Source organism: Cherax quadricarinatus, chromosome 38 (genome assembly GCF_038502225.1).
Source record: "Cherax quadricarinatus isolate ZL_2023a chromosome 38, ASM3850222v1, whole genome shotgun sequence".
NCBI lineage: Eukaryota > Metazoa > Arthropoda > Malacostraca > Decapoda > Parastacidae > Cherax > Cherax quadricarinatus.
The window spans coordinates 14,133,858-14,146,649 of record NC_091329.1 but is presented as its reverse complement, the minus strand read 5'-3'; the positions used below and the strand labels follow the sequence as shown (position 1 = coordinate 14,146,649).

At 43.9% G+C, this 12,792-nt stretch overlaps 1 long non-coding RNA gene across 1 annotated transcript in view; it reads right to left on the bottom strand.

Moving 5' to 3' along the window:
* The window catches only part of LOC138853737 (uncharacterized), a 166,319-nt gene that overhangs the window by 127,983 nt on the left and 25,544 nt on the right, over positions 1 to 12,792 (bottom strand). The window contains exon 2 of the long non-coding RNA XR_011392894.1: positions 11,177 to 11,206. This is a non-coding gene — a long non-coding RNA (uncharacterized lncRNA). The remainder of the gene's footprint in view (positions 1 to 11,176; positions 11,207 to 12,792) is intronic.

Here is a 12,792-nt window from a genome sequence, read left to right as displayed (position 1 = left end):
TATATATATATATATATATATATATATATGTATATATATATATATATATATATATATATATGTATATGTATATATATATATGTATATATATATGTATATGTATATATATATATATATATATATATTTATATGTATATATATATATATATATATATATATATATATATATATATATATATATATATATATATATATATATATATATATATATATGTATATATATATATATATATATATATATGTATATATATATATGTATATATATATATATATATATATATATATGTATATATATATATATATATATATATATATATATATATATATATATATCTATATATATATATATATATATATATATATGTATATATATATATATATATATATATATATATATATATATGTATATATATATATATATATATATATATATATATATATATATTATATATATATATATATATATATATATATATATATATATATATATATATATATATATATATATATATATATATATATATATATATATATATATATATATATATATATATATATATATATATATATATATATATATATATATATATATATATATATATATATATATATATATATATATATATATATATATATATATATATATGCATATATGTATATATATATATATGTATATATATATATATATATATATATGTATATATATATATATATATATATATATATATATATATATATATATATATATATATATATGCATATATATATATATATATATATATATATATATGTATATATATATATATATATATATGTATATATATATAATTTATATATATATATATATATATATTTATATATATATATATATATATATATATACATATATATAAACATGCACGTATATGTGTTTGAGAGTAACGTGTGGCACGAATATTCTGCACAGAATTCAAAGTTTGAAGATTAGGAATTATCAAAAGTATTGTTCAGAGGGCTGAGGAGGAATTGTTGAAGTGATTTAGACATTTAGACAGGTTGGAGAAAAACAGGATGACTAAGGAAGCGTATAAATCTTGGGTGGTGGAAGGTAGGAGTGGTAGGACGGGGTAAAGAAGATTTTGAGTACTAAGGACTGGGACATCCACGAGACTTGTGCATGCGTGTTAGACAGGCGTGAGTGGAGACAAGTGGTTTTTCATGATTTGATGTGCTGTTGTAATGTGAGCAAGGTAACATTTATGAAGACAGTCAGAGAAACAGGTTAGCCGGTCTTGCGTCCTGTAGGTGAAAGGTACAGTACCTTCACTCCGAAGAAGGGGTGGGGTTGCTGAGACCCAAAGGATCATCCGAACTGTAATGCTAGCGCTGCTGACAAGACTGACTGCACGAGTGACAGTGAAAGTGTTTTCTTCGTCGGTTCACTGTACCTCGGTATTAGACGGACAGAATGTTAAAAACAAAAATAAAAAACAGATATCACACAGCACTTGCATCAGGCTAAGATTGCGTGTTTTATGTAGTATTCGAGTGGGGCACCTGGGTGAAATATTGTGTACGGTGAGGCACCTGGGTGAAACATTGTGCACGGTGGGGCACCTGGGTGAAACATTGTGCACGGTGAGGCACCTGGGTGAAACATTGTGCACGGTGGGGCACCTGGGTGAAATATTGTGCACGGTGGGGCACCTGGGTGAAACATTGTGCACGGTGGGGCACCTGCGTGAAACATTGTGCACGGTGGGGCACCTGCGTGAAATATTGTGCACGGTGGGGCACCTGGGTGAAACATTGTGCACGGTGGGGCACCTGGGTGAAACATTGTGCACGGTGGGGCACCTGGGTGAAATATTGTGCACGGTGGGGCACCTCGGTGAAACATTGTGCACGGTGGGGCACCTGGGTGAAACATTGTGAACGGTGGGGCACCTGGGTGAAACATTGTGCACGGTGGGGCACCTGGGTGAAACATTGTGCACGGTGGGGCACCTGGGTGAAACATTGTGCACGGTGGGGCACCTGGGTGAAACATTGTGCACGGTGGGGCACCTGGGTGAAACATTGTGCACGGTGGGGCACCTGGGTGAAACATTGTGCACGGTGGGGCACCTGGGTGAAACATTGTGCACGGTGGGGCACCTGGGTGAAACATTGTGCACGGTGGGGCACCTGGGTGAAACATTGTGCACGGTGGGGCACCTGGGTGAAACTTTGTGCACGGTGGGGCACCTGGGTGAAACATTGTGCACGGTGAGGCACCTGGGTGAAACATTGTGCACGGTGGGGCACCTGGGTGAAACATTGTGCACGGTGGGGCACCTGGTGAAACATTGTGCACGGTGGGGCACCTGGGTGAAACATTGTGCACGGTGGGGCACCTGCGTGAAACATTGTGCACGGTGGGGCACCTGGGTGAAACATTGTGCACGGTGAGGCACCTGCGTGAAACATTGTGCACGGTGGGGCACCTGGGTTAAACATTGTGCACGGTGGGGCACCTGGGTGAAACATTGTGCACGGTGGGGCACCTGCGTGAAACATTGTGCACGGTGGGGCACCTGGGTGAAACATTGTGCACGGTGAGGCACCTGGGCACACGGTGCACCTGGTGAAACATTGTGCACGGTGAGGCACCTGGTGAAACATTGTGCACGGTGGGGCACCTGGGTGAAACATTGTGCACGGTGGGGCACCTGGGTGAAACATTGTGCACGGTGGGGCACCTGGGTGAAACATTGTGCACGGTGGGGCACCTGCGTGAAACATTGTGCACGGTGGGGCACCTGGGTGAAACATTGTGCACGGTGGGGCACCTGGGTGAAACATTGTGCACGGTGGGGCACCTGCGTGAAACATTGTGCACGGTGGGGCACCTGGGTGAAACATTGTGCACGGTGGGGCACCTGCGTGAAACATTGTGCACGGTGGGGCACCTGCGTGAAACATTGTGCACGGTGGGGCACCTGGGTGAAACATTGTGCACGGTGGGGCACCTGGGTGAAACATTGTGCACGGTGAGGCACCTGGGTGAAACATTGTGCACGGTGGGGCACCTGGGTGAAACATTGTGCACGGTGGGGCACCTGCGTGAAACATTGTGCACGGTGGGGCACCTGGGTGAAACATTGTGCACGGTGGGGCACCTGGGTGAAACATTGTGCACGGTGGGGCACCTGGGTGAAACATTGTGCACGGTGGGGCACCTGGGTGAAACATTGTGCACGGTGGGGCACCTGGGTGAAACATTGTGCACGGTGGGGCACCTGGGTGAAACATTGTGCACGGTGGGGCACCTGGGTGAAACATTGTGCACGGTGGGGCACCTGCGTGAAACATTGTGCACGGTGGGGCACCTGGGTGAAACATTGTGCACGGTGAAGCACCTGGGTGAAACATTGTGCACGGTGAGGCACCTGCGTGAAACATTGTGCACGGTGGGGCACCTGGGTGAAACATTGTGCACGGTGAGGCACTGGGTGGTGACGGTGGGGCACCTGCGTGAAACATTGTGCACGTGAAACATTGTGCACGGTGTGGCACCTGGGTGAAACATTGTGCACGGTGGGGGGGCACCTGGGTGAAACATTGTGCACGGTGGGGCACCTGGGTGAAACATTGTGCACGGTGGGGCACCTGCGTGAAACATTGTGCACGGTGGGGCACCTGGGTGAAACATTGTGCACGGTGCACCTGGGGAAACACCTGCACCTGGGTGAAACATTGTGCACGGTGGGGCACCTGGGTGAAACATTGTGCACGGTGGGGCACCTGCACCTGGGTGAAACATTGTGCACGGTGGGGCACCTGGGTGAAACATTGTGCACGGTGGGGCACCTGGGTGAAACATTGTGCACGGTGAGGCACCTGGGTGAAACATTGTGCACGGTGGGGCACCTGGGTGAAACATTGTGCACGGTGAGGCACCTGGGTGAAACATTGTGCACGGTGGGGCACCTGGGTGAAACATTGTGCACGGTGGGGCACCTGGGTGAAACATTGTGCACGGTGGGGCACCTGGGTGAAACATTGTGCACGGTGGGGCACCTGGGTGAAACATTGTGCACGGTGGGGCACCTGGGTGAAACATTGTGCACTGTGAGGCACCTGGGTGAAACATTGTGCACGGTGAGGCACCTGGGTGAAACATTGTGCACGGTGAGGCACCTGGGTGAAACATTGTGCACGGTGAGGCACCTGGGTGAAACATTGTGCACGGTGAGGCACCTGGGTGAAACATTGTGCACGGTGAGGCACCTGGGTGAAACATTGTGCACGGTGAGGCACCTGGGTGAAACATTGTGCACGGTGCCATACCAAGAAGTAATCTTGAGATCAAGTGAAACTGAGTGAGGCGACATCATCCATAGCAAGATGATAAGTGAATAAACGACATTCTCGCATACTTGGTTGTCTATGGAATGAGGGTACGTCTGATGGAGGGTATGTCTGATGGAGGGTACGTCTGATGGAGGGTACGTCTGATGAAGGGTACCTCTGATTTAGGGACCTGATGGAGGACGTGGAGGGGGTGTGTAAAGTGTACGTGGTGAAGGGTACGTGTGATGGGGGCTGTCTAAACGGACTAGTACAGGGGAGGACGGGACAGTAATGGATGGGGACATTCATAAAAGGGAGTGATGGTGGATTGGGGTCAAGCAATGGTTAAGGATCAGGTGATTTAAAATGGAATATGGGATTGAAAAATTGTGACCGGTGGGAACTGGGGACGTTTGTTTGCAAGGGGGATGGGTGAACATTGAAAGTTTGGCCAAATAAAATGTAAGGAGTGGATTGAAATTTCACGGTGGGGCACTTAAACGATTCAGTAGGGCAAAAAAGGGGTTTTGTCATGGGGATGGCGGAAATTGGACCCAAGGACCCAGTGCTTACTCCCTGGGGCTGTCCTTCAAACTAAATTGGCAAATACACCAAAATTTGGGAAATACTCCGGGTTTAAAATCACACACAAAAAAACACAACACCCCGTAACCCTTAGGAGGTGAACAACTTAAACTTTCCAAAGTATTTTCCCTTTTACTTGCACTGGGGGGCCCTGGTCATTGGCAATCACCTTCGGAAAAAATTTTAATACACTTCAAAGTCAGACCTTGAACATTGTGCAGGAAAGGACCTTTAAACTTGCAAGACCCGTGATCCCGGGGGGCACGGAGTTTTACAGGAACAACTTCAACTTGACAGTCCATTAATCTTAGTCATCTGGACCTCTATGGCAACTATGTAATAAAAATTCCGCAATTTGGGTTTTGGAATTCTCTTGAGAGCTATGGAGGGCCCCCTGATGGGGTTCTCTTAAAATTTTTTAACTTTATTAGGTTAATGGAGGTACCTGTTAGGGTTCCGATTGATAAGTCCAGCAGGAAACCCTGATTAATTTTCAATTCTGTACAATAAAGGATTAGTGGATTCTTCCCAAATGCAATTGATTTAAAAGTAATGGTTTTTAAGGGTAAAGGGGGGGGTAGGAAGGTGATTGATGATGAGGTTTGATTTAGGAGTTGGGTTTTAAGATGGTGTAGGAGTTAATTAGGCTACAAATGGGAGGAGGGGTATTAAGATGGAGTTTTATTAAGCGTTAGAATGGGTGTAAGGTTTATGAGGGTTGCAGAGCTAAGGGGCAAAAAGGTTCCCAAACGAAGATACATAGGCGGCGTGCCCCAACCACACCCAAAACCCAAAACCACACCCCCCCCCCCCCCATTGGGTGCCTTTGCGATGCTGGTTGATGTTCACTGTTCCGGGGAAAATTCTGCTGGAAGCAGCTGGTCCTTTCCTGGGGTTAAACCCTGCGGGCTGGTGGCACCCGCTGAAGCTGGTGGCTTCTACCCCTGCTGGGGGGGGTATCCTGACTCTCTGAGCCACTCCTTCTTGTGGGGCTTGGGCCCTTCCTAGTGAACAGTTTTTTAGGGAATTTTCCCTTAACGTGTATTAGCCTTTAGTTGGCACAGTTAAGACCATACCACAAAAACAGAAAGGGTTTGCAACAAACTTTCCCCAAAAGACATTTTAAGGGTTAGAAAAACTTTTTCGCCTTAATGACCGGGATAGGAGTACTGGTAAGCATTCTCAAATGAAAGACAAGTGAAAACCCGTTTCAAGAAGAACGTAAAGAACAGTAAAGCTGAAAACAATAATACAGGTTTTTGGTTTTATATAGGACGGGTGCCCGCTAATAAAAGTCTGGGAGAGCTTGGGACGGATCATACAAGCTTTGCAGGATCATGAGAGTAGGCTAGGGGAAAATTACGGACAGGAAACGCCCAAATCGGACGGAACCTCCAATGGCTACTGCTATCCCAGAGAGTTAGTGTTTAAATTCCTCGTCATTTCTACTTACGTTCTATTTTCATTTAATCCTTATACGTTATGTTCCTTGCCAAATGTTCTTCAGAGGCGGAGTTCCAGGTTTACATCATTTTTTACAATTAATGCCCTGGTGCTACCACCAATTAACTACCCTCATTTTTTTCGCTCCTTTTCTCTGTCTATATGGTATACGGACCAAATAGCTGGGTGTGATATTTTATTGTCCTGTTTCTAACTGATACCCCTAGCTCCACTCTGCCACACTAGACATCCTGGCAGCTGGGTAGTTCATCTCTCTAGGGAATTAATAATTGGTGCTAGGTACTTCCTCACTCTCTACTTTCATCCCCTTCTCTCCTCCTAGCTAACCCCCTACTCTCCGCCTCCTTCCCACTACCTTGGGGCTGGCCTACCCTTGTACCAGTGTATCTTCCGTGGACTTTCCTTTACGGTCTATAAAAATGTTCCCTTCATACTCTCGTATGTTACACACGACACTCCTTCCTGCTGCACCCCTTCCCCTCCGTCTTCCTCTGTTAATTTTTCTGTCCACCTCACCACCTTCCGTCCACCAACAAAGGTACCGCCCCTCTTTTTTTTTTGCCTCTCCCACGCCTGTTACTGCTGCTTTAACTAGCATAGGTAACGCTTCACACACATATACCTGAGAGGTAGACTCGTCAAATATACCTGGAGTATACCTGAAGGATGTTCCGGGAGTCAACGCCCCCGTTGCCCGGTCCATGACCAAAATTCACGGTGGATCAAGGCCTCATCAACTATATCTTGCTGTCAGTTCACCATATATTTATCAACGTTCGTGTCATCAAACAAACAAAGGCAAGTACTGTACAAATGGTACAGTACTAAATAATGTATACTAACGAATAATTAAATGCTCAATAGTAACCCACGTGGAGACAGAAACACAGGAGGTTGATTGTTCTGTATATTTCGACCCCCTTCTGGGATCCTCGTCAGCAGACGAGGATCCCAAAAGGGGGTCGAAATACACAGATAAATCAACCTCGTGTGTTTCTGTCTCCACATGGGTTATTAGTGAGCAATGTATAGCAGCATGTACTCTTGTTAGTGTCTACGTCCTAGGCTGTGCTGCATACTAGTGAGCAATGTATAGCAGTATGTACTCTTGTTAGTGTCTACGTCCTAGGCTGTGCTGCATACTAGTGAGCAATGTATAGCAGTATGTACTCTTGTTAGTGTCTACGTCCTAGGCTGTGCTGCATACTAGTGAGCAATGTATAGCAGTATGTACTCTTGTTAGTGTCTACGTCCTAGGCTGTGCTGCATACTAGTGAGCAATGTATTGCAGTATGTACTCTTGTTAGTGTCTACGTCCTAGGCTGTGCTGCATACTAGTGAGCAATGTATAGCAGTATGTACTCTTGTTAGTGTCTACGTCCTAGGCTGTGCTGCATACTAGTGAGCAATGTATAGCAGTATGTACTCTTGTTAGTGTCTACGTCCTAGGCTGTGCTGCATACTAGTGAGCAATGTATAGCAGTATGTACTCTTGTTAGTGTCTACGTCCTAGGCTGTGCTGCATACTAGTGAGCAATGTATAGCAGTATGTACTCTTGTTAGTGTCTACGTCCTAGGCTGTGCTGCATACTAGTGAGCAATATATAGCAGTATGTACTCTTGTTAGTGTCTACGTCCTAGGCTGTGGTACATATTCATCTACTGCTATTCTTTTTTTCATTTCTTTTCCTTTTATCTCCGATTTGATTTCTTTTCCTTTGAGCATTATCATTTGCTTCTGTATTTTTCCTCTTGTGTTCCTGTTGTTGCTAATGAAATTAATGTTGCTAATGATGATGTTGCCGCTGCTGCTGCTGCTGTTCTGGCTCCTGCTATGTTGCTGCTGCTCTGCGGCTGTTGCCACTACTGCTGCTGCTGCTGCTGTTCTTGCCGCTGCTTTGTTATCAGTGCTGCTGCTGCTCTGCAGCTGTTGCCACTATGCTGCTGTTGCTGCTGCTACCACTGCTACTAGTGCTGCTCCTGCCATTAATTACTACTGTATTGCTATAAATACTACTACTACTGCTGCTACTACTATTCTTGCTGCTGCTACCACAGCTCTTACTATTACAGTTGTTACTACTACAACTGTTATTACTACAGCTGTTACCATTACTGCTGCTACAAGTCAGTTAGAAGAACGAGCCATTTAAAGGGAGAATGAGCCAGTTAAAAGGAGAACGAGCCATTTAAAGGGAGAATGGAGGAAATATCCCGAGAGAGAAATGATATAAAATGTCTCCAGACTTAAACTGCGCCAGTATTTTCAATAGTTCCCTATATCGAAAACCGAACGCTCTTACCAACGAGGTGGCAACACTGTTGGTGGTGGTGGTGGTGTTGCCAGATACTGTCAGGATGTTGGTGGTATTGCCCAACATTGTCAGGCTGTTCGTGGTATTGCCCGACATTGTCAGGCTGTTCGTGGTATTGCCAGACATTGTCAGGCTGTTGGTGGTATTCCCAGACGCTGTCAGCCTGTTGGTGGTATTGCCAGACACTGACAGGCTATTGGTGGTGTTACCAGACATCTTGAATGTCTTGAAGGCAGGCACCACGTGCGAGTCTTGTGAAGGCAGGCACCACTTACGGGCCTAGTGAAGGCAGCCACCACGTGGGAAGGCCTTGTGAAGGTAGGCACCACGTACGGGCATAGTGAAGGAAGCCATCACGTGGGAGGGTCTTGTGAAGGCAGCCACCACGTGAGAGGGTCTTGTGAAGGCAGCCACAACGTGGCAGGGTCTTGTGAAGGCAGGCACCAAGTGGGAGGGTCTTGTGGGAGGGTCTTGTGGCAGGGCTTGTGAGAAAGTGCTGATTAATGATGTTGGTAAGAAGTGAGAGACCTCAACCACTGAGAGAGACAGAGGAGGAGGAGGAGGCAGCCACCCAACTGACTTCAAGTGTTCTTACGAGACCTATTTTAGAAGGCGAAACAACTTCTGAAACCCGTGCTTAAGTATTTGATGGGGATTTTATTGTAAATATACCTTTTACTGGCACTTTTTGTATAATCAGGTCTTTCAGTGATTATACAGCACTGTAATAATTCTCATTAATATTACCATATTTTCCGGCGTATAAGGCGCGCCTTTTTCACCAGTCTTGGAAAAACACCGTGCGCCTTATATGCTCAAGGTCAGGTTCAGGGTCAAGGGTTACCCTTTAGCACAAGTAAGAGGGTGTTTGGCCCTCCTTGAATATAATTACTGAATTACCATTATGATATTTGTCGTGCGCCTTATATGCCGAAAAATACTGTATATTCTATGCCTCTCTTTCCCTTGTGTGACAGTGTCAGGATGCTGCCCTCCAACACCCCTTCCCCTGTGTGACAATGTCAGGATGCTGCCCTCCTATACCCCTCCCCCTGTGTGACAGTGTCAGGATGCTGCCCTCCTACACTCCTCCCTTCCCTGTGTGACAGTGTCAGGATGCTGCCCTCCTACACTCCCTCCCTGTGTGACAGTGTCAGGATGCTGCCCTCCAACACTCCCTCCCTGTGTGACAGTGTCAGGATGCTGCCCTCCAACACCCCCTCCCTGTGTGACAGGGAGGGGGTGTTACGAAAGAAAAGCTTCATTTTCTTTTATATAAACCATTCTTCATCCCCCTCCCCCCAAAAGAAATATTAATATCAAAACCACTCTACAAATTAGACAACCATCACTTTCATCTGTTCCTAACCTGTAATGTGTTTCTATGTGATTACTTAAAAAAAAATCTCGTTTGCAATTAAATCTCCTTTATTAAACGTTTTAATGTGAAAAAGTAAATTTCAATAAATTTACACTAAGTCATATACTTGCTGGGTTACGCTGGTGCTCACACTCTGAAACATTATGCAGTGCTTAGAAATAAACATTTATTCACAAATGAAGCCAGTTTTTTATAAGCCAAGTGAATACAGCAGAGGTAAGCCAGTGGTGGATGCTGCCCAGCTCTACCATAATGCCATCTGCTACCCTACCTTCACGTCTCCAGACACACATCACCTTGCAGTGGCCCATTATAGAGTCGGAACTACTGAATGAGTCATCTTATGATGCACATCCTGACGAGTAAACTGACATTACAGGTCAACTCTCACCTTTGTGAGGCACAAACACTGCTCCCTCTACTGTGTGACACAAATACTGGTCCCTCCACTGTGTGTGACACAAACACTGGTCCTTTCATTGTGTGTGACACAAACACTGGTCCCTTCATTGTGTGTGACAAACACTGGTCCCTTCATTGTGTGTGACAAACACTGGTCCCTTCATTGGCAAACACATGAACTTTCTCAAACAGCATCAAGGCAGAACATTTTCTGGGATTAATGAAAACATTACCCGCTCCTTAATATTCCTGGGGCAATCGTGTAATTTAATCTAAGCTCTAGTATGCATTTTGAGGCAATCATAAGATACGTACCACCCATCCACCCCACCTCAAAGTTACCAAGAGGCAGGTATCACCCACCCATTCCACCTCAAAGTTACCAAGAGGCAGGTATCACCCACCCATTCCACCTCAAAGTTACAAAGAGGCAGGTATCAACCACCCATCCCACCTCAAAGTTACCAAGAGGCAGGTACCACCCATCCCACTTCAAAGTTACCAAGAGGCAGGTATCACCCATCCATCCCACCTGAAGGCAGCCAGAAGTCAGGTACCACCCACCCACCCCATCTGAAGGCAGCCAGGAGGCAGGTACCACCCACCCATCCCACCTGAAGTCACCCATATCACTCGGTGTTCTCCAGGTGATGTTCTCATTAACACTTACCTTACAGTGGTGTGTTCAGTCTACAGTGTCAAAGTTCAGACTTACCTGTGTCTAGATGTTGCAAATCATGTCCCTCTGTGGAGAAGAAAATAATGTTAATAAATCAAGAAATACACAATATACAACCAAAAATACGCAGTATAGAACCAGAAATACACAGTAAACACTCAGAAATACACAATATACAAGGAATACACTGTATACAAGCGGAAATACAGATTAAAATTACCGTCACTACTCGCAGTTGACTGTGTATATGACTATGTGACTGCTTAAGTGACTGTATCTATGACTATGTGACTGCTTAAGTAACTGTATGTGACTGTGTATACATGTTACTCTACCTCTATGTATTATTATTATGACTGTTATATTAAAGCCGTAAATCCGTAGGGGTCATACAGTACCTGGGGAGTGGGAGGCGATCAAATCTAATCCGAATGTAGCGGAAAGGTAGCTCCAGTTCCTTGGATCATGAGTCTTTCACCAGCAACAAGGCGCTCATTTCCCCCTAAGGGATCCCTTCCTTCCTTTCCTCTTAAGGGACTTCCCTTCCCTTAAGGGAAGCCTTGATTAACAACCATGTCAGTATAGACCTGAGTCCCATCTCTTAGTGTCTGTCACCACTGATTAATGGTTTCTCTCTATCTCTCTCTCACTCACTCACTTTCTCTTTCATTTTCTAACTTTCTCTGACTAAATTGTTTCTCTCTCGTCTTCATTTTTCAAAAAATAGAGAATTTATCAGTCGGACTCGAATCCTGGAGGTGATAAGTACACAGTTTTGCGGCATCGATGTTCGGAATGTCATTTGAATTATGACAAACACATGAAACAGCGTTAACACAACAACTTTTCGCCCAATAGAACAACACCCAGCAAAACGTTTTTCCCAACATTAAATTTAGCTCAACAAACCAACTTTTCGCTCAATATAACCTAATGTATTTGCCTCTCTAACTGTGCATTACGATGTGTATCTCCACATCACTGGCAAAATAGCTATTGAAGGAATGATGGTAAATGTGTTTCGTTCACTGGGTCACCCTAGCTTCATGAAAAGACGTATTGTACTGTAACATCTGTGCACCATCAGAGTATCTTCCGAACCTTGTGTCCCATATTACATATATCTATGGGTATTTATGTATATTTCCCTTATTGCATAAAGTATATCTGTATGAACATGAAATATATGTGTGTCGTGCCGAATATGTAAAACTTGTAATTTTGGCTTATATAGCAACGCTCTTCTTGCCGAATAGGGCAAGCGAAAATTTATGTATGCAATAATTTCGGAAAAATCATTCTGAACCTAACGAAAATATATATTTCATTTTGTTTATTATTATTGTAAACTTATCTAAAATATATTCAATTGGATTAGGCTAAATTAAATTGTACTTGTTATAAAAAGGTCAGGTAAGTTTTCTAAGGTTCTTTTGGTGCAAAATTATTAATTTTTACTTTAACAACAATGAAAAAATATATTTTTAACCGTATAAGAATTTTTTTTAGAAAGGACTTAATTTTAAATGAGTTCTTGCTAATTGACCAATTTTATCTATTCGGCACGACATATATATATATTCATTATAACGAAGTATATATGTATGTGCATGTAAGATATATTTTCATTATTACATTGTAAGTTATACATT